The following is a 22,965-nucleotide window of genomic DNA, read 5'->3' on the forward strand; positions in this document are numbered from 1 at the left end:
TTAACAAAGCTATAAGTATATATAACTAAGTTATAATATAAACTTTAACAAGTTTATATTATAACGTAATTATATAAGCTATAATAGCTTTATATAATTAACAAACTTAAGTTTATATTAGCTTTATATATTTTGTATTATACCTTCATAATTTGTTTATTATAGTTTTATATAAACTTTTATAGCAAGTTTTTTTTTTTTTAGATATTTTTTGTAATTAATTTCCAGCATGATTAAATTATAGATACTTTCAGGATAAAGTATATAAAGTATTTTCATTAAAAGATTTATTAAATAGTATACAATATAACTAATATTGACAATTTTATGTTTCAGGTTGAGGTTTCAACTGAAGACTCCAAACAACTTCAAAGGCCAGGAAAACATCCAGAGCACCAAGGACAACAATCCACCTGTAAAAGAAAAATAAAGTATATCAAACAGGGACACTCATTTTATTAACACTAACACATACAAATTACTACCAAAACCCCTAAGTCCCAATCTTTTAAGATTGGCTCAGCAAGGCCTACCCCTTACTTGCATTTTGTGGCAGGACTTGTTGGCTGAAAGCGTGGAACACATCTTTTGGTTTAGTGCCCTCAACATAATGTACATAGGCTTGTTGTAAAGCCTATGTACATCATGTTCCAGGCACTAAACCTCTGGATGTATCCACTCTTTCAGTGAACAAGCCCTGTAGTTATTAACAATGTTTGCACATTGTTAAGGGTCCCTACACCTATGCAAATCTAGTCCATCTACTGGATGGGTAGTAGAGCAGGGCTCTGAAAAAGCCAAGCCAGGGAAATCTGCAGGACTGCCTGGTCCCCTTCTATGAAATGGGGTAGGATCAGTACAAACTGCATCAATCCCTGCCGGTGGTAACAGTAGGACTTTGGTACACATCTATAAATGGACTAGATAAAAAAGAAAGCAAGTTAATTATTTGATATAGCTAAAACATTTAATTCAACATACCAGTTTATTGGATGTGCAGAGTAGAACAGCCGCACTTCTTAAGCCAGTCAATTCCTTGATAATCATAATCTCCATTACCACCTGAAACATTCAACCAAATTAGCTTATAAATTTTGTATTAAAAGTTGCTTTGCAAACTCAAATGGCTAATGTGCCTTAACATTTTATTCTCACTAATGCTAATCAAGCACAAGACTTAGATATGGCTACTCAAACTATTTAAGTTTAACAAGTACTTTAAAGTAGAGAAAATTTTTACTTTACATTATCTACATGCAACCACTGATGCCTTATTTTTCTATTTAAAATATTCACCAACACTCACCCCATTCCAAATGTCAAGCAATCAACACCTTCAAACTCTAGGATGAACAGCTGGACTTCCCAATTCTTATTCTGAAAGAAAAAGCATATTTAAACTAGTTACATTAAAAAAATATGAAGTACAGTTACTAGTCAATATTTAATTTGTCTCTTAGTACCATTATTTTTTTTAACTTTTAATTATGAACAAATCCATGAAGTCAATTTACCTCCCTGTTGCAATTTTTTTACAGTGTCATGGAACATTTGAACCCTCATCACAGCCCTTGTGGATTTGGTCATTTGATGCATCACACTATTGTGTGCAATTTATAGATGGAAAAACTTTTAACCAATTATTTTAGAACCAAGTAACTGAACAAAGTTAAGCAAACCAATTACCTTCTAAATACCCTCAATTCTTAAAATGAATAAAATGTAACATTACCATTTTAAAATTTCTTTGCTATTCAAAACAATTCCTGCAAGGACTAAACTTTTATTGTACAAACTTGTCAAGGCCTAGAACTACAGTTTTTATCCCTCATTTCCAGGCCCCTTCACTAATTATAGCAGTACTCTTAACTGTCAGGAATGATAGAGGGCAAAAGTATCTTGGCAATTTCAGGCCTTTAGTCCCCCCCACAAAGCAGCCCATTACAGCTGACTAACTCACAGGGGCATAGGGTGAAAAACTCGGCCCAGGATTCAACCTGGGACCACAGGATCACATCTCCAGTGTGCTGTCTGCTCAGCTGGCCAGCCCCTGTGCTACTTTCTGTAGCATACAAGTTCCACCAATTGTTCTGTACACTGTTCCTGAAGTTATGTTGGAAGCACCCTCCACAACCTGTCAATGAAACATTTAATATGGTTAATAACATTTTTCCCCACAGCAATGTTTAAACTTATATATTTGCCTTTTTCAAAATACACTAATTACCTACTTCCCCCACCCCATCTTTCATTTATTGATTCTAGAAAAAAGCCCTTTTAGTAACAATTTAAAAAGTAGCATACTGAAATCTTATTTTCAATTATAATTTAAAGTTAAGATTCCCCCCACCCCTGCATCCCCATATTGGTAATACAATTTATATAGCTAAAACATGTAATTCAACATACCAGCTTCATAGATGTGCCGAGTAGAACAGCCACTCGCTGCTTTGATACCATTGTAATCTTGCAAAGTACCTGAAACATTTAACCAAATTAGCTTATAAATACAGCTTTTTACTCTAGTTTCTTTGCAAATTCACAATTGTAGTGTTCCTTTAAAATTGGCTAAAATTTTAAATTTTATTAATGCTAATCAAGCAATTAAAAAGGTAGATATGGCTATTTAAGTGGAGAAAGATACTTTAGACATAATGCTACATTGTTTAACTTTACTATTTAATATATAACGCAAATCTAATTTATTATTACTACCACACTCAGCCCGATTCTGAATGTCGAGCAAACACCATCTTCAAACTCTAGGATGTTGTTCTGGACTTCCTATTCTATAGTCTGAAAGAAAAAGCATATTTAAACTTCAATTATATGTTACAATTAGATGAAGTACAGTTACCAGTTATTTGTGTTGTAACTTTTTTACTTTCAATTATGAAATTGTTACAAACATTTATATGAACAAAATCCATGAGGGTTCAAACCAAGCCATGAGGTCAGTAGACCTCCCAGTTGCAATTCTTTTACCATATCATGGCACAGTCGATTAAGGTGCATCTGCAATCCTCCAACATCCTAACCCTCTCAGCCCTTTTACATTTGCTCATTTGATGCATCACACCGTTTCATCTATAAATTTCAAATTTTTACCCAAACAATTAACTGAACACTGAAAGTTAAGCAGACTAAATATAAATAATTTTAAATATTCTAATTAAAATTTTTATGCTATTCAGAGCAATTCCTGCAACAACTACACTGATATTGTACCCACTTGTCAAGGCCTAGAACTAGTTTTTATTTTCTCCATTTACAGGCCCCTTCACAATTTTATTACATAATTTTTACTTCAATATTTAAAAACTAGCTATTAAACTAGCTATCAATAAACTTACTTTTGCCCTCTAATTCGGACAACCATGCTACTTTCAGCAATTGCTTTGTACACAGTTCCTGAAGTTATGTTGGAAGGACCCTCCACAACCTGTCAATGGAACATTAAATATGGTTATTAAATTTTTTGGGCACAGCAATTTGATTTTAAACTTAAATATTCACATTAAGACTACATTAATAAATAAGCTACTTCCCCCCCCCCCCCTACCCCATCTTTTATAAGTTACAGAACAAACCCCTTTTAAGTAAAAATTAAAAGCTACAACAAAAATTTTTTCAAATAAAATTTATAGTTAGGATTCCCCCCCATATTTGTACTACAATTTATATAGCCAACATGCAAGTCAACTTACCAGCTTCATAGATGTGCACATTAGAACAGCCACACTTTAGCCAGTCACTGCTTTGATACCATTGTAATCTTCATTAGAACCTGAAACATTTAACCAATTTGGCTTTTAAATTCTGTATTGAGCTTATGCAAGTTGCTTTGCAAATTTAAATTGGATAATGTTCCTTTAAAATCTACCAAAATGTTAATAGTGTAAGATTCTCACTAATGCTAATCAAGCACAAAAATTATATTCTGTATTAAACAAATAGTTTGAGTAGTTATGAGTACATTAAAGTGGAGAAAGATACTTCACACTTGTGGCAATTTTGACTTTACATCCACATGCAGCCATCATTTACATGATCTTTAGCCATAATGCTAGAGTGTTTAAAACTCATTTTTAATACAATGCAAACATGTTTAAATAATATTTACCACTTGCCTGATTCTGAATGTCAAACAATCAACACCTTCAAAGTCTAGGATGAAGTTCTGGACTTCCAATCCATATTCTGAAAGAAAAAGCCTATTTAAACTTCAATTTTTTTTAACAAACTAGCAGAACCTGGCCACAGCAACCTTCTGTCCCCCAGTCTTCCCCCCCCTCATCCTCTCTTCTGTCTTCCAACCATTCTCCATTTCCCTATCCCCTCATCCTTCCACCATTACCCCCTCCCTCTTCCCTTTGTCCTCCCCACCATTCCCAACTCCCTCATCCAATGCCTTCCCATATTGTGTGATTTTCCTGATCAGAAAACTTAGAACATCAAGTGATGTGATGTTCATCAAAATATAAGTTAAAAATGAAATGAAAAGTAACAAAAATAAAGTACTCACGAAATAAACAGTATGGTAAACACGGCTCATTTCTAATGCAATTCACAAAATAAAGCAAAATTAATAATCTAAATTTATGAAAATTCAATTTATCATTTAAATTGAATTGTAACATCTAGTACAGCACGTGTTTCTCTTACATTCAACAGATGGCACTTTTTCAAGAAAAGCATAGTTTCTGCTTAGAACAGGATTTGTTCAAAGCATAGTTTTACCTATAACAGGTGTGGCATCTATTTATACCTACAAAATGATTGGTATGGTAAACAGCTCTATCTCCACAATGTCACAAAACACTTAAAATTTATTTTCAAAGATTTAGATTTTAATTATATCAATGCAATCTGAAAAATTGAAATGGAATTTGACAGTATAGTTAGCATGTTGATACGTGCAACAGATGGTGCCCTTTTTCAAAAATGCATATTTTTTTTAACCTGTCACAGGGGTGGCATCTATATAGTAGGTATACGAAAAGATACGCATATTCGAATGGAACGTTGTGTCAGTTTCAAAGCAATCGGTGAAGAACTTAGGGAGATTACAGTGTGTGGCTCTTACATCCAACAGATGGCAATGTTAAAAAAATAAAAAAATAAAAAAAATCTAGTCACAGGTAAGGCATGTATATAGAAACACCTATTTGAATGCAACATCGTGTCAAAACCTCTAAGTAATTGGCAAAGAAGTTTAAGATTTCTCAAAATCACATGGAAAAACAATTAAAAAAGTTTGTCACAGACATGACATCAATATAATATGTATAAAATCCTGCTCTGATGCGAATGGAACATTGAAAATTTCAAAGCAATCAGTGAAGAACTTTCGGAGATTAGCGATTTTGAACAAACGAACGAACATTTACATTTATATTTATATATAGATATGAAGTACAGTTACTAGTCTATTTCATTTCTGTACCATCATTAGTTTTTACTTTCAGTTATGAAAGTTAAACATTTAGATGAACAAATCCATGAGGGTTCAAACCTACTGCAGGAGCCATGATTAAGTAATTATCAAAAGGCACCAAACCAGGAATGCAGGAGCCGTAAGGTCAGTAGGCCTCCCAGTTAAAGTATTAGTTTGTCATGGCAGTCAATTATGGTACATTCACAATCTGACATTTGAACCCTCACAGCCCTTGTGGATTTATTTGATGCATCACTTAATTGTGCAATTTATAGATGAAACAAACTTTGTCAAATAATAATTAACACTTAAATTATAAATACCCTCAACATCAGATTTTATTCTATTTAAGAGTAAACACCCCACTTTACAAATTAAAATTTTTATGCTATTCAAAGCAATTCTTTTAACTAAATTTTTGTACCCACTTGTCAAGGCCTAGAACTTATTTTCCTATTTCCAGGCCCCTTCACAATTTTATTACACAATTTTTACCTAAATATTTAAGAACTACTTGTTAAACTAATTATCAGTAAACTTACTTTTGCCCTCTATAATTCCGACATACAACATGCTACTTCCTGTAGCATATCACTTTAGGCAATTGTTCTGTATGCTGTGCCTGAAGTCGTTTCGAAGGACCCTCCACAACCTGTCAATGGAACATTAAAGATGGTTACTTTTTTTGCACAGCATTTTTTTTTTAAATTCTATTTGCTATTTTAAAACTACACTAACAAATTGCCTACTTCCCCCCCCCCCATCCCATCTTTCAGTCATTTAAATTATAGAACAGTCCTTTGAAGTACACAATTTTTGTAGCAAACATTTAATTTTCAAATTCAATCGAGTCAGGATTCCCCCCCTCCCTCATATTGTTACTACAATATACCATTAGTCTTTGGGAATATTATGCATCTCTAACATTGCAGGCAAACTTAAGCTTTAGCTCATAACAGTTAACTCTAAAAGGCAACAAAATGTCAGTTCTTACATTCTTTTACACCCACTAGCATGTGTAGCATTTCAGGCAACTGGCCTACGTTCCCCAGAACACAGGAATTTTAACCATTCATCACTTAAATGATTACTAACAGTTCTCATAGTATACACAAGAGATTTGTACAGTAGAATACAAAAGATTTAGATATGGCTACTCAAACTATTTAAGTTTAACAAGTACTTTAAAGTAGAGAAAGATAATTTTTACTTTACATTATCTACATGCAACCACCGATTCCTTATTTTTCTATTTAAAATATTCACCAACACTCACCCCATTCTGAATGTCAACACCTTCAAACTCTAGGATGAAGAGCTGAACTTCCCAATTCTTATTCTGAAAGAAAAAGCCTATTTAAACTTTAGTTACATTCAAAAATATTGAGGTACAGTTACTAGTCAATATTTAATTTGTCTCTTGTACCATTAACTTTTAATTATGAAAAAATCAATGGTCAATTTACCTCCCTGTTGCAATTTTTTTTACAATGTCATGGTACATCTGCAATCTTCTGACATTTGAACCCTCATCACAGCCCTTGTCGATTTGGTCATTTGATGCATCACACTATTGTGTGTGCAATTTATAGATGAAAAACTTAGCAAAATATTTAGTAACTGAACAAAGTTAAGCAAACCAATTACCATTTAAATAAATATTTCTAAATACCCTCAATTCTTAAATGAAATAAAATGTGAAGTTACCATTTTAAAATTTCTTTATGCTATTCAAAACAATTCAAGCAAGGACTAAACTTTTATTGTACCCACTTGTCAAGGCCTAGAACTACAGTTTCTATCCCCCCCCCCCCATTTCTAGGCCCCTTCACAATTTTTACCTAAATATTTAAACACATTAAACTAATTATAGCAGTAAATTTAACAGTTTGTCAGAATGATAGAGGCCAAAAGTATCTTTGCAATTTCAGGCCTTTAGTGCACCCCCCAGAAGCAGCCCATTACAGCTGACCAACTCACAGGGGCATAGGGTGAAAAACTCAGCCCAGCATTTCTTGCCAGCATCCAGGATGCAACCTGGGACCACATCTCCAGTGTGCTGTCTGCTCAGCTGGCCAGCCCCTGTGCTACTTTCTGTAGTATACAAGGACCCTTCACAACCTGTCAATGAAACATTTAATATGGTTAATAAATTTGTTCCCCACAGCAATGTTTAAACTTAAATGTTTGCCTTTCAAAAGACTAATAAATTACCTACTTCCCCCGCCCCATATTTCATTTATCGATTCTAGAACAAAACCCTTTTAAGTAACAATTAAAAACGTAGCCTACTGAAATCTTATTTTCAATTATAATTTAAAGTTAAGATTTCCCCCCAATATTGGTACTACAATTTATATAGCTAAAACATGTAATTCAACATACCAGCTTCATAGATGTGCATAGTAGAACAGCCACACTTAGCCACTCGCTTTGATACCATTGTAATCTAGCAAAGTACCTGAAGCATTTAACCAAATTAGCTTATAAATCCAGCTTTTTACTCAAGTTTCTTTGCAAATTCACAACGGTAGTGTTCCTTTAAAATCTGCTACAATTTTAATATTGTAAGATTCTTATTAATGCTAATCAAGCAAATAAACGAGTAGATATGGCTACTCAAGCTAAGTTTGTCAAGTACATTTAAGTGGAGAAAGATACTTCAGACTCATTTTAATTTACATTATCTATATGCAACCATCATTCAGATTATCTTCAGCCATAATGCTAGATTGTTTAACTTTATTTAATATAATGCAAATCTTTAAATTTCTACAACTTGCCCAATTCTCAATGTTTAACAATCGAACACCTTTGAACTCTACGATTTCTTTCTGGACTTTCTAATCTATAGTCTGAAAGAAAAAGCCTATTTAAACTTTAATTATATTACAAAAATGAATTACAGTTACCAGTTATTTATTTTGTGTTGTGGAACTTTTTTTACTTTCAATTATGAAATCTTTAAGTTACAAACATTTAGATGAATAAATCTATGAGTGTTCAAACCTTGAGCCATGAGGTCAGACCTCCCAGTTGCAATTCTTTTACCATATCATGGCACAGTCAATTAAGGTGCATCTGCAATCCTCTGACACATTCTAACCCTCATCACAGCCCTTTAAGATTTGTTCATTCAATGCATCACACTATTGTGAAATTTATAGACGAAACAAACTTAGCCAAACAATTAACGGAACACTGAAAATTAAGCAAACTAATTTACATTTCTATAGATATTTATTAAAAAAACCTCAACTTCAGATTCTATTGAAAATTTAACAAATTTTTATGCTATTCAAAGCAATTCCTGCAACAACTAAACTGATATTGTACCCACTTGTCAAGGCCTATAACTAGTTTCCCCCCTCCCATTTACAGGCCCCTTCACAATTTTATTACATAATTTAAATATTTAAAGACTAGCTATTAAACTAATTATCAATAAACTTACTTTGCCCTCTAATTCTGACAAAACCATGCTACTTTCAGCTATTTCTTTGTACACAGTTCATGATGTTCAAAGGACCCTCCACAACCTGTCAATGGAACATTAAATATGGTTATTAAATTTTTTGGCACAGCATTTTGTTCTTAAACTTAAATATTCACCTTTTTAAGACTACATTAATAAATAAGCTACTTCCCCCCCCCCCCCACCACTACCCCATCTTTCATTCTTTTACAAGTTACAGAACAAACCCCTTTTAAGTAAAAATTAAAAGCTAAACATTTTATTTTCAAATAAAATTTATAGTTAGGATTCCCCCCCCCCCATATTTGTACTACAATTTATATAGCCAACATGCAAGTCAACTTACCAGCTTCATAGATGTGCACATTAGAAACAGCCACACTTTAGCCCGTCACTGCTTTGATACCATTGTAATCTTCATTAGAACCTGAAACATTTAACCAAATTGGCTTGTAAATTCTGTATTGAGCTTATGCAAGTTGCTTTGCAAATTTACAATGGATAATGTTTTTTAAAATCTACCAAAATGTTAATATTGTAAGATTCTCGCTAATGCTAATCAAGCACAAATTAGAATCTATTAAACATTGTTTGAATAGTCACGAGTACATTAAAGTGGAGAAAGATACTTCAGACTCGTGGCAATTTTGACTTTACATTATCTACATGCAACCATCATTTTCATTATCTTTAGCCATAATGCTAGAGTTTAATATTTAATACAATGCAAACATGTTTAAATATTTACCACTTACCTGATTCTGAATGTCAAACAATCAACACCCTCAAAGTCTAGGATGAAGTTCTGGACTTCCAATCCATATTCTGAAAGAAAAATACCTATTTAAACTTCAATTTTTAATTAAAAACTAGCAGAACCCGGCCACGCGTTGCTGTGGCTCGGCAACGCATGTGCATTGCCGAGCCACAGCAACCTTCTGTCCCCCAGTCTTCCCCCTCATCGTCTGTCTTCCAACCATTCCCCACTCCACCATTCCCCACTCATCCCTTTGTCCTCTCCCACCATTCTTCATTTCCCTATCCTCATCCTTCCACCATTACCCCCTCCCTCTTCCCTTTGTCCTCCCCCTTCTCAAACTTCCGTCCCCTCGCTATCCCCACCATTCAACTCCCTCATCCGATGCCTTCCCATATTTTGTGATTTTCCCGATCAGAAAATTTGGAACATCAAGCGATCTGATGTTCATCACCAAAATAAGAAAAAGTTAAAGATAAAAACAAAAATAAAGTATACTCACGAAATGAACAGTATGGTAAACACGGCTCATTTAATGCAATTCACAAAAAGCAAAATTAAAAATCTAAATTTATGAACATTCAATTTATCAATGCAATCAGATATATTGAAATGGAATTGTAACATTTAGTATAGCATGCGTTTCTCTTATATTTAAGAGATGGCACCGTTTTTCAAGAAAAGCATAGTTCCTGCTTAGAACATGATTTGTTCAAAGCATAGTTAACTATAACAGGTGTGGCATCTATATACCTACAAAATGAATGTTATGGTAAACACAGCTCTATCTCAACAGTCGCAAAACGCTTAAATTAAAAAATCTAAATCTTTGAAAATATATTTTATCAATGCAATCTGAAACATTGAAATGGAATTTGACATTATAGTATAGCTAGCATGTTGATGTGCAACAGATGGTGCCTTTTTAAAAAATGCACATTTTTTTTTTACCTGTCACAAGGGTGGCATCTATATAGTAGGTATATGAAAAAATACGCATATTTGAATGGAACGTTGTGTCAGTTTCAAAGCAATCGGTGAAGAACTTAGGGAGATTACAGTGTGTGGCTCTTGCATCCAACAGATGGCAATGTTAAAAAAAAATATTCCTCTAGTCACAGGTAAGGCATGTATATAGAAAAACATGCCTATTCGAATGCAACATCGTGTCAAAACTTCAAAGTAATTGTTAAAGAAGTTTCGAAGATTTCTCAAAATCACATGGAAAACAATTTAAAACAGTTTCCGTCACAGACGTGACATCAATATACAGTATATTATAAAAACCTGCTCGGATGCGAATGGAACATTGAACATTTCAAAGCAATTAGTGAAGAACTTTCAGAGATTAGCGATTTTGAACAAACGAACATTTACATTTATTTATATAGATATGTAGTACACTTACTAGTCTATTTCATTTCTGTACCATCATTAGTTTTTACTTTCAGTTATGAACACAAGTTGTACATTTAGATGAACAAATCCATGAGGGTTCAAAGCTACTGCAGGAGCCATGAGCAAGTAATTATCAAAAGACACCAAACCAGGAATGCAGGAGCCATAAGGTCAATAGGCCTCCCAGTTAAAGTTTGTTTGTCTTGGCAGTCAATTATGGTACATCCACAATCTGACATTTGAACCCTCACAGCCCTTGTGGATTTATTTGATGCATCACTTTTGATTGTGCAATTTATAAATGAAAAACTCAAATAATTGGCAACCAAACTGAACACAAAGCAAACCAATTAACACTTAAATTATAAATACCCTCAACATCAGATTTTATTCTATTTTAGAGTAAACACCCCACTTTACCAATTAAAATCCTTTTTATGCTAGTCAAAGCAATTCTTGCAACTAAATTTTTGTACCTACTTGTCAAGGTCTAGAACTTTTATTTTCCTATTTCCAGGCCCCTTCACAATTTTACACTATTTTTACCTATATATTTAAGGTCTACTCGTTAAACTAATTATCAGTAAACTTACTTTTGCCCTCTATTTCTGACATACAACATGCTACTTCCTGTAGCATCACTAGGCAATTTTTCTGTACACTGTTCCTGAAGTTGTTTCGAAGGACCCTCTACAACCTGTCAATGGAACATTAAAGATTATCACTTTTTTGCACAGCTTTTTTTTAACTTCTATTTGCCGTTTTAAAACTACACTAACAAATTGCCTACTTCCCCCCCCCATCCCATCTTTCATTCATTTAAATTATAGAACAAAGTCCTTTGAAGTACACAATTTTTGTAGCAAACATTTAATTTTCAAATTAAATCTAGTCAGGATTCACCCCCTCCCCCATATTGTTACTGCAATATACCATTAGTCTTTGGGAATATTATGCATCTCTAACATTGCAGTCATACCAAGCTTTAGCTCAGAAGTTAATTATGAAAGGCAAGAAAATGTCAGTTCTTACATTCTTTTACACCCACTAGCATGTGTAGCATTTCGGGTAACTGTCCTACGTTCCCCAAAACTGGGAATTTTAACTATTCATCACTTAAATGATTACTAACAGTTTTCATAGTATACACAACAGATTTGTACAAAGGATAGTTAAAAAATTTACACCCAAGATATATGCTAAATCACAAGCACTTAGGATCATAGAAGGGATTTTCTATTTTAAGAAATAGAAAACTATACAGAGATCTAAATGTATTAACCAATTACTTGTTGCCACGTGTAAAGAGCTTAAACCATCACAAACCTCATTACGTAGAAGACTTACCATGGCTATCTACAATATGGGCAAAGACAACCTAACATGTTAGATTAACATTATTATTTTTCAACTTATAGCTTACGTAAACTACATTAAATATCCCAATATACATAAATTTTGGTACAGACTTCCTACAATGCCTGATACTTTAAAATTTATGTTGCCAACTATTACCAATAAGTAGTTTACAACTTATTTAAACTACCTTCAAATACAAACATTTGCTATAACAAAGTACTAAGATTAAAATGCAATATAACCACCCATTCACCAAGTTAATCCTTATTCTAACAATGTTGTACATTACAACTACACCAATATTTGCCAAAACATTTATTCAACTTGCAAACTTCAATGCAACAGGAATCTTATTTTATCAATGTGGAGCAGTGATCATTCAATCCCATGCACCACACTAGTGCTTACAACCAACTACATTCAAGTAGGGAAAATAAACCTTGCATCACCTTTTTACTCAAAAATTATCAACTGCCCATGACACCCATAATTATAATCCAGTAACTAGTCAATTAGTCTCAAGACAGATGGTGCCAAGAACATGAATACCCATTCCAAAACGGCCAAAAAAATTTTTAACCAACAGCAACAGGTCTCATACCACGATTCATCACTATTTAAAGTGAACTAACTTAAGGGACCATACCCAGTTATATGCTACTACAAAAATTTAATTTTGATACATTATAGGGGTCATTGCAGATTATGCTTCACCACCAGTCAAATGAAAAAATCTGAATTAACAACTTTGTACTTATTAAAACTTTTTAAACTTACAAATTATGCACTTGGTTACTTTAATATTCACAAACTGCTGTAAGTATAACAGGTCATATTACAAAGTTTATGAAACATACAATAACGGCTCATTTGCACACCTAATTAAACCAAATACACAAGTATACAAATCCTTAAAATTACCACCATATAATCTTATATTACTGACCATGCAAGGAAAGTTGCAACAATCTAGTAACAATGCACTCTTCAATCTTTCATTTACCACTAATCTCACCCACTTAGTCCAACATTTAATAGCTGCTGTCATGTGTACAATGAACATTTTACCACAAACCATTTCTATTATGCAACATACTAGCTCAATTTTACTAAATTACCAGTAAGGACAAGTTACACATTTCCATTTTCCCCATACACTGATTCACCCAAGATCCAGCTACGTACTTCATTGACAATGGAGTATATTGACTATATAGTACACACTATTCTCCACTATACAGGCTCAATCATTACAGTAGCCAGTCTTCTAACTAGCAAAATTAGTTTCTTTACCCTTAACTATAACAAAAAACTTACAACATTCCTAGAGCTTTGGGTTACCTAGATATTAAATTTTTTACCCATTCCAACAGGTATGGCTACACTGTTAATCAACTTTCTGGAAATAATTGCTACACTAGCAAATTCTACCATTCAAGATTATGGACCATAATTATTAAACCCTTTTAGCACACATTAACTTTGTGCACCACTTTTATTGACAATTTACTTTCTACAATTTATACAATTGTGGACATGTTTCCTAACCATGCCTAGATACTAGATTATAAACTTAATTGTTTGGACCTATGAGGCAGACATTACATTCATCAATGCTACATTACAATAGGCACAGCCTACAACCTTTAAAATATTCTGATAAAGAAATATCTAGAGGTTTTTGATGCAACTCTACCAAGGACCATACAAACCTACACTACAGTTTCCAATTTCATTACTCTAGTTAAACTAATTTGTTACAACTCTTCCAAGACCAAAGCTGGATTATGCACCTCGTATGCTGCCAATCTCTTGGTAAAGAGATTCAAAGATTACCAATATGAAAAACTTTGTAGCATTGACAATTAAAACTAGTTACACAGTAGTAACAAAGACTTATTCAACTACATAAATTATCTGTCTGCAACTACCAAGCCAATTCTTTAATTTAAACCAAGTTTAACAGAAATAATTACCTTTGCCAAGTGAAACTATTTTTCAACATCTAAAAAGGTCTGCACAATTTTATACACTATCCTCAAAGAACAAGAATGGCAATCCATCAAGTTGCTTACGACATCAAGATACAATATTTAAGTATTATGGGAATAACTACAGCTTTCCCAAATATCATTTGCACCTACAATGAACTACAGTATGGATTATATAGGTAGTGTAACCTAGAAACTAAGCAAAGCCTTTTGGAACATGTAGACTATATAATATCCTAACCTACAGAGGCTTCAAATTCTGAAAGAAACTCAAAAATACCACAAAGTACACAAACCTACACTTTGCAACCTTTAGGACAATTATACAAGGACATTCAACATGGCAGAAGATTGTTACCAAAAACCATTTTGACCAAACTACATACTAGACGATAACCAAGTAACCTAACTGGCTCCACTTCAGCATGTCATCTGATAAACACAAACATTAAATTCACTATTACATCAGTATTCAACTTTATATACCAAAACATTCATGGATGTTAAGCAGGTGTACAGGATGAATCAAGATATACCATAAGGGATACAAGTTGAAAAAGCCAAAAAATTTAACACCGGTGTGGATATTTAATTGCAAAGTTAACCCTTAAACCACACTGATTTGACAATTTAACACTTTAAAACTTATTTTGCATAATCAACTAGGCAAGGGCTCCTACTGTCTAAATTATTAGAGCATAACTTTCAAAAGATTCTAAAGTATAATTTAATATTCAGAACTATTTTCAATTCAGAATATAAAATGAATTATTAATTTAACATTCTCAGAACATAAAGTTAGAATATAGGTTCAGTATATTTTTACTGTAAAAAAAAAATAGTCAATAGGGCATTTGAATTGTGGCAATTTTAGACTAAAAAATTAAAACTCCAAATGTATAAAACTTAAGAAAAATCAAGTCTGATAGAATTTTATAACAGACAGCTGAGCATAATCAAAATAGTGATAATCAGAAAACTCAAAGACGAAACTGAAACCAGAGATAATTGAAGTTATGTAATTATAGAACTATTTTTAAGTTTAACCGTTTTAATAAACATTTACTCTAATGTACGAGTTATAGGTCAATGTGTTTAAATTTAAAGTCTAGAAAATAAATAACCAAAAATACAAACTAGGGATAATTCTGATTTAGGGGATATCTTTAGGGTATACTTTATACAAGTGAAAAAGCCCTAATGGTCTAATCAAACTAACCTAAAGAGAATACCTGCAGTTTTAAAGCAGAATAGAAATTGGGCCATAAATATCAAGTCCAAAGTTTTGACCGATTTATTTAGTTTACCAATTTCATTCTATCCACAGTTATGAAAAATGCATTTTCAAGGATGTAAAGATAACAAAAACTATAAAATTTCCATAAAAATAATATTTTGGGAACAATATAATTAACATTGTCCAATGTATTTATGATTATTTGTGCCATGTATTACTTTTATTTGTGCCATGTATTACTTTATGATAAAGGCCCCAACTGCATATTCACTTTGTGGACACTACTATTCTTTGCGTCTAGAACAGATGCTTTCATCTATTACTGCATAATCTTTCAGTTTTGGTTATTAGAAGCTGTTCATAAAATTTTTACCAAAAGTCTAAAATCAATTTCCAAAAATATGAAAGTTTCAAGACACTTTAGCCAATAAGTTGGAGATTTAACATTCGACGTTATTTACACAATACAAATATTTTTTACTACCGTTCCCTATATTTGCAGTAATATGCACAGTTTAAGGGTCAGGGAAACTTTCCATGAAATGTGCCTCTACTTTCAATACTTTTCTAGATTAGATTTTTTTGCAAATGTTGCTCCCATTTATACAGGCCACAAATAGTCTACTGGATTTGATAGTTTTGTGCTATCTGTAAAGTCGGATTCATTTACAGGAATTTTAAAAGTAGGGCCCCCCCCCCCCACAGAAAATTTAAATACTGTAAATAAGGCTGTCATGCAAACTTTACTTTCCAAATTAACCACTCAACATCAAAGGACTAACTAAACATTGATTTTTTTAAGCTTTTCACAACCTACCACATGACTTGCTAGGAAACAAAACATTAAATAACCATTACAATGAATAAAGAACCTAGTTAAAACAGCAGCGAAAGGATCTAAAATTACTAAACATGGCAGGAGAGAACCCAATATTCTATTTTTTGGCCCGACTGTCATAATTAAGGATACTACGACTCATGTTTGAGTATAGTGAAGGCTACGAGACCTTACAAGAAACACAAGTAGTTTGAAGACTGGCAAATTACTTTAAAACTCAAAAGCTTACGTGCAGCATAATCCATAAATGCCAAAAATATTACCTTGCAGTAGATCGTTAAGGACCAAGTCACAGTCCACCAATCAAAATTGCACAAGTGGGAGCTACAGTTTTTTTTTTAAACTTAAAGGTAGTTATACAACCTTATTAATCTCATTCACCCAACTAATACCAAAGCATGGACACTAATTTTCTGCTTTAGAGGATATTTAATCCCAGCCAATAATTCATTCTTTAACAAAACTCTGCTGCTGTTTAAGATAAAGCTTTTCAAGCTATGGGAATGTAAAAGAGGGGAACTGAAACTGCCAAGGAAGGGGGGGTGTGATTAAGATTCTGTACCTTTAACATGTTAGTGTAGAAGATTTCCCATAGGATCTGGGCCTTGTCCACTCTGATGTTGGCCAAAGTTGGTGCCAGCTGCTGGTTAGAAAGGGTGCCATACGCTACTTCAGGCAACTACTTCACTCTTCGCCACAGATCACATCAGCTCAGGACCTCATTACCATGTTGGGAGGCAATTGAAGACTAACAGTCAATGCCCTGGGCTGGAGAACTGTAGCAGCTGAAGGAGAATTTACCACCTGCAAATACAATTTAAAGGATAAGAAAACTTAATGAATTAAGAATATTTAGAGTAAATTTATGCAGGACACCAAGAAAGAATGATTTTTTTTTACTTAAAAAGACCCTTAAGAACAGTCAGTTTAATTGGGCAGCAGAAGGCAATGTTTTTAATGTTAATTTCAGGTACTATTTAGTAATACTTAGTACTGTATGGTAATAAGGTCTTTACTACAGGACAATCTACCCATAGTAGGAAAGCAACAAGTATGAAGATATGAAAACATGATTATTAAACATTAACCAAACAATTATGATAGCATGCCAAAAAGATTTTGACATACTGTACCTCAAATCCAAGGATACCACCACTATGCTCATAACATTCAAGCACTTTCCTGTCCCACGTGTATATTTTTCCCTAAAGAAAGCTAGAAGAGTGAATACAAGCCATTTCTACTCTTTTTCAAGCCAAACAAGGCTTTAAAATTATAGGCTGTATGCCTGTAAATCAAAATTATATATGCATGATAGAACCAACAGCCCCATAGCTAAATGGGCAGAGCACAAATCTAAACAAGGAGCCAGCCTACAAAAAGCTAATGGCTAATAAGTGACCCATGGAATGCCACTCATACATACATTCTTGTAAAGCCACTAGTACGCGTAGCATTTCGGGCAGGTCCTTAACCCTAATTTCCCCGGAATATGACCCCGCCGAATCTTTTAACAACCAGGTACCCATTCACTGCTGGGTGAACAGAGGCTACAGTTAAGGATTGGCGCCCGGTCAATCCTCCCCGGCTCATTTATGACGATTAAGCCACCCAAGAGTTGGCATTGACATGAATATTCCATAAACTGCATGCCAGCCCTACTAAATTTTAACTACCCATAAGCAGCGGTGCCAGCCAATATTGGCTGAAGCCATGCCCAATACTAACATTTCACTGCTAAAAAAGTCTTTCACCCTTTTCTCTACACCCATATTCTACAACAGGATTTGACAAGAGGCAAAACATTTTATATAACTAGAATTATTAGGTCCTAATGTGATACAGGACAATCTTTTCAGTAGATGATTACACTTATTGAGAGAGCCAGTTTCATCAATTTTTTGGAGGACAAGAACAGGAAATTAAGATGTGAAGCTGTCACGACCCTTTAGACTAAATAATGTTCTTCTCCCCACAGTGTAAAGAAATAAAAATCTGCCATGCCAATAGGTGTCTAGAGGTATAATTAATCACTATAAAAACGGGAGAACAATATATTTTGCTAAGGGTGACAACTTAACCATTAAATAGTAGCCAGAAATATTTATCAGCATGTAATACTATAGAATACAAGTAATTAATTGAGACTTTAGCACTATCACCAGAATATGCAGTAAGCCATAAATACACCAAAATCGTCTATCCAGATAAATTAATATTTATATGGGCTTAAAATAACAAAAACCAAGAACTTAGCTTAAACACAACTGCACTCTACCGCAGCCGCCACTCTACTGCCCAGGACGTGATCCGCAGGCCCAACGTCGACTAACCGTCTACCCAAACACCAATTAACGTTCGCATGAACATTGTGAACATTCTATTTACAAAGGTCAGCCCTAAACTCCAACATTATTAACTAAGAGTTGTAATTACTTGTCTCACATTCCTTGAAATATTACGGCTACCAAATATGGGAATAAATATAAAACTATATAGGCAATTGATTTGCCAACAATCGCCCTGGCCATTCCCAGATATTGTCAACCGCCCACACGGCTAATTTCACGTGACATCCACCACCAAACAACCTTACACACACTACCCAGCTATCCGTTATATATACATAATGTATATATATATATATATATATACACAAATCTTATACAAACTGACAGCAATATTTACGTAGAGAAAACTAACATAATACGAGGTTCGGGAGAATTGGCAGAATCTTAAGATTCGTGACAGAAGCAAGGGCTGCTGTAAACTAATTTATCAAGATTAAAGCTTTGGTATGGCAAGGCACCACCTATTTAACTTTTCAGTTAACCGACTAACTTTCACAACCGGTTTTCAGTAATTTTCACACATTAACTTTGTGGTCAATAACCATACTGGCTTGTGATTAAAAGTTAAGGCCTAAGCATGTTAGGCACAATTAAGGTAACTACAGAAGGCTGTTGGACCATGTGAGGTAACTAAAGTATACGTCTCATTCATATACTGTACACTTAACCAATGCTTTAAAAAAATCAAGGGATCCTACTTTGACAATGTTACGTAGTAATTTCTTCCACAAATCAACCCTATCACCAAACTAGTATTTACCCCAGGGCTTTCTGAAACCTAAACTTCAATTCATACCCATTGTTTAAAGTTTGTATACTTCATACCTCTAATACCCAGTTTGTTTAGTAAATTTCTCAACTTTCACTTATGCAAGTAATTTCTTGCTTTTAGAGGCGTGCATTTCAGCCTTCAATTTTTCCTCATTCGACAGATTCTAATTTGCGGGATTAGCTTTTGTCATCCTACGTTTGACATGTTTCAGCAATTTTATAGCCATTCTATAGCATGGCAACCATGCATAATCTGCATAATTTAAATGGGGCTTAAACAAGATAAAGATAGCTGAAGAACTGGTCACTGCTTATTTTAAAATAAGCGGGGGAATTCTGGGAAGGAGTTAGTTTAGTTCATTTATTATGCACCCCATACCCATCTTGTGGGCAGTAGTGGAAAGGGTTACAGAGGCACATAATGGGCTCAGGGATTGAACCCCACAATTCATTTAGCTAAGCAAGTCACAATCTTTACGAGCTAGTTACGAAATTCAATATAAGTCATCACAATGGGTTCGAGATCGACCTCAAGTACAGGTTCTAAATTAAGCAACTGACATGTGGAGAGCTAGTGTCAAAATTTATGTTTGTCCTGCACACCGCCCCCCATCCAGTGGGCAGCGGTGGATAGGTTACAATCACTTAGTAACTACCTACAGTTAGCTGGGAAGGAGAAAAACCATTTACCCAGAGCTCAGCGAGAGCTGTGCGCGCCGTGGGGGGGGGGGGGGGGGGGGAGGGGGGCACATTTAAGCAAACTCACGAGGAGTCTGTTCTCCACAGCTCCGGTCGGCTCGAAACACTCATAAGAACAAAGGCAACTGCAGAAGTCCTGTTGGCCCATACGAGGCAATCCCTATTTATAACCACCCAATCCCACTCATACATGTCCAACCCATGCTTGAAACAATCGAGGGACCCCACCTCCACAATGTTACGCGGCAATTGGTTCCACAAATCAACAACCCTGTTACTGAACCAGTATTTACCCAAGTCTTTCCTAAATCTAAACTTATCCAATTTATACCCATTGTTTCGTGTTCTGTCTTTTGTCGATACTTTTAATACCCTATTAATATCCCCTTTGTTATGTCCATTCACCCACTTTTAAACCTATCACGTCACCCCTAACTCTTCGCCTTTCCAGTGAATGCAACTTAAGCTTTATCTTCATATGAAAGATTTCTAATTTGGGGAATTAACTTTGTCATCCTACGCTGGACACGGTCAAGCGAATTTATATCCATTCTATAATATGGCGACCAAACCGAACTGCATAATCTAAATGGGGCCTAACTAGAGCAAGATATAGCTTGAGAACCACACCAGGTGTCTTGTTACTAACGCTTCGATTAATAAATCCAAGTGTCCGATTTGCCTTATTACGAACATTTATGCATTGATCCTTTTTTTTTAAATTCTTACTAATCATAACCGATCCATTTCGCAATCCGACTTCGCAATCACATCTAGCTCTTATCTTTTAACTATCATCATTACCTAACCTCAGAAATTTTAGAGGTAAGTCATGGTCACTGGGGGTATGTATACTGCAACTGGGTTGTAACTTAAGCCACCCAAGAGGTGGCACGGGCATGAATAGCCCTAAGTGGTGGCCCTTTTGAGCCATTACCAGTATCAAAGATAATACTGGAGATCTGTGGAGGCGCAACTGCGTGACGGGAAATGTCTCCCGGACCAAATGGTGAGGGAGAAACTTAAATGTGCCCCCCCTCCCCACTGCGCGTGCAGCTCTGAGCGCTGCGTAAATGTTTCTCCTTCCCAGAATTCCCGCTTATTTCAAAATAAGCAGTGGCTTTGCATTTCAAAATTGTCCTTTCAAAGTGGTACCACATAAGCAACTTTCCCCGACTAGCACTTGCCGACTAATGATTTAATAAACGTGGTATATGGAGACAAACCCGCCCTTTGCAATTTTTAAGCACCTTGGCAAACATTTCTTCGTATGAAGTTTTATTTAAATTAAAGACCAATCCTTCCTGGTAACTAGGAGACTTCTACCTAAATTAAAGACCAATCCTCCCTGGTAACTGCTGAACTATTCTACTCTTCTTCCCACCAACAGACTTGTTCGGTCAAAGGCATAATGGCAAGTTAACATTTACTAAAATAGATTAAAATTTTGGTACTCGTCAGTTACCCGACCTTAGTTTTAAGTAGACCACATCTTAGATATAACCAAGATTTGTTTTTTGCTTCTCCATAACTAACAAGGACACTTCAATACTCCCGCTGCACGTTAAGGGGTAATTAAGGGGCCGCCCTCTAACTTTTTTTAAACACTCCCCAGAGAACACCGCTTTTTAATGTGGACGCTCCCAAGACTTTCCTCCCACACGTATAAACTTATGAAACATCCTACCCGTCGAATTAAGCCGTACTATTAAAACAGTTTAAAAAATTGACAAGACGCCGGCTTCCTATCCCCGTAAAGGCCTCTAGGGTTACTGGCCCTCTAATCTATTTACTTTGAAACCACACGTAGCTTACAGAAGTAATTCATTATTACCTATACAAATTCTCCCCCCCCCCTCTATTTTATTATATCTTCAAGTAAAATCCAAACATTAACTTAATTAACTATTATAACTTATAATTAACCCAACTTAAATTTAATTAACACAAATGACTATTAGAAAGACTCACCTAAATACAAAAAAATAATCAACTTACCCGCTGGTCAACCGCACTGGTTTATACGTCTTCTTCCAACACTGGTTAAAGAGTTACTGCTGACTTCTGCCCGCAACAAGCCACAAATCACCTACGTTGTCTAGAATCATATATAGAATAGCAACTGACCATAACACCCGTGCTCTCTCACGTGATCTCGAATAACGTGGGGGTAAACTGGTAGTACTGCTGTCAAAACATAGATGGCGCACAGCCTAATGGTCATGCCGATGGACTCCCCTAGTTGTGCTTACGGGAATGATCTTCGACTATTTGCTCCCGCCCCCCTCAGCTGTTAATTGGTGTACAGGCTCCTGAACCTGAGGACCAGTAACACTTTAGTGCTAGTAGTTATATAAGAATTAAGGTAACTGCAGAAAGTCTATTGGCCCATACGAGGCAACTCCTATTTATAACCACCTAATCCCACTCATATACATGTCAAATTCAAATTTTTATTCGGGAAAAATACATACATAGATGATGTTGGATTTATAGATAGAGCTAGTACATACAATACCTAAAGCCACTAATACGTATTGTCCAGCCCTACGCCCACGCTTTAAACAATCAAGGGACCCTACCTCCACGTTACGCGGTAATTGGTTCCACAAATCAACAATCCTGTTACCGAACTAGTAAACACTTCTATCA

The 22,965-nt window shown here is 34.8% G+C and overlaps 1 long non-coding RNA gene across 4 annotated transcripts; it reads right to left on the reverse strand.

Moving 5' to 3' along the window:
* Positions 1 to 272: 272 nt before the first annotated feature.
* On the reverse strand, positions 273 to 22,421 carry LOC123771477 (uncharacterized). Of its 4 annotated transcripts, none has more exons than XR_011224821.1 (18): positions 22,312 to 22,421; positions 17,055 to 17,296; positions 11,661 to 11,764; positions 9,668 to 9,737; positions 9,259 to 9,339; positions 8,892 to 8,976; positions 7,823 to 7,898; positions 7,418 to 7,558; positions 6,714 to 6,776; positions 5,980 to 6,089; positions 4,131 to 4,200; positions 3,708 to 3,787; positions 3,354 to 3,442; positions 2,726 to 2,796; positions 2,410 to 2,478; positions 1,961 to 2,134; positions 1,307 to 1,377; positions 273 to 1,062 (listed from the first exon to the last, which is right to left on the reverse strand). It is a non-coding gene; the product is annotated as an uncharacterized lncRNA (long non-coding RNA). The 4 variants fall into 4 exon arrangements; XR_011224822.1 differs by having other exon boundaries at positions 4,124 to 4,200; XR_011224824.1 differs by lacking the exon at positions 11,661 to 11,764.
* Positions 22,422 to 22,965: the final 544 nt, after the last annotated feature.

The sequence above is a fragment of the Procambarus clarkii genome, chromosome 76 (assembly GCF_040958095.1).
Source record: "Procambarus clarkii isolate CNS0578487 chromosome 76, FALCON_Pclarkii_2.0, whole genome shotgun sequence".
NCBI classification, from domain to species: domain Eukaryota; kingdom Metazoa; phylum Arthropoda; class Malacostraca; order Decapoda; family Cambaridae; genus Procambarus; species Procambarus clarkii.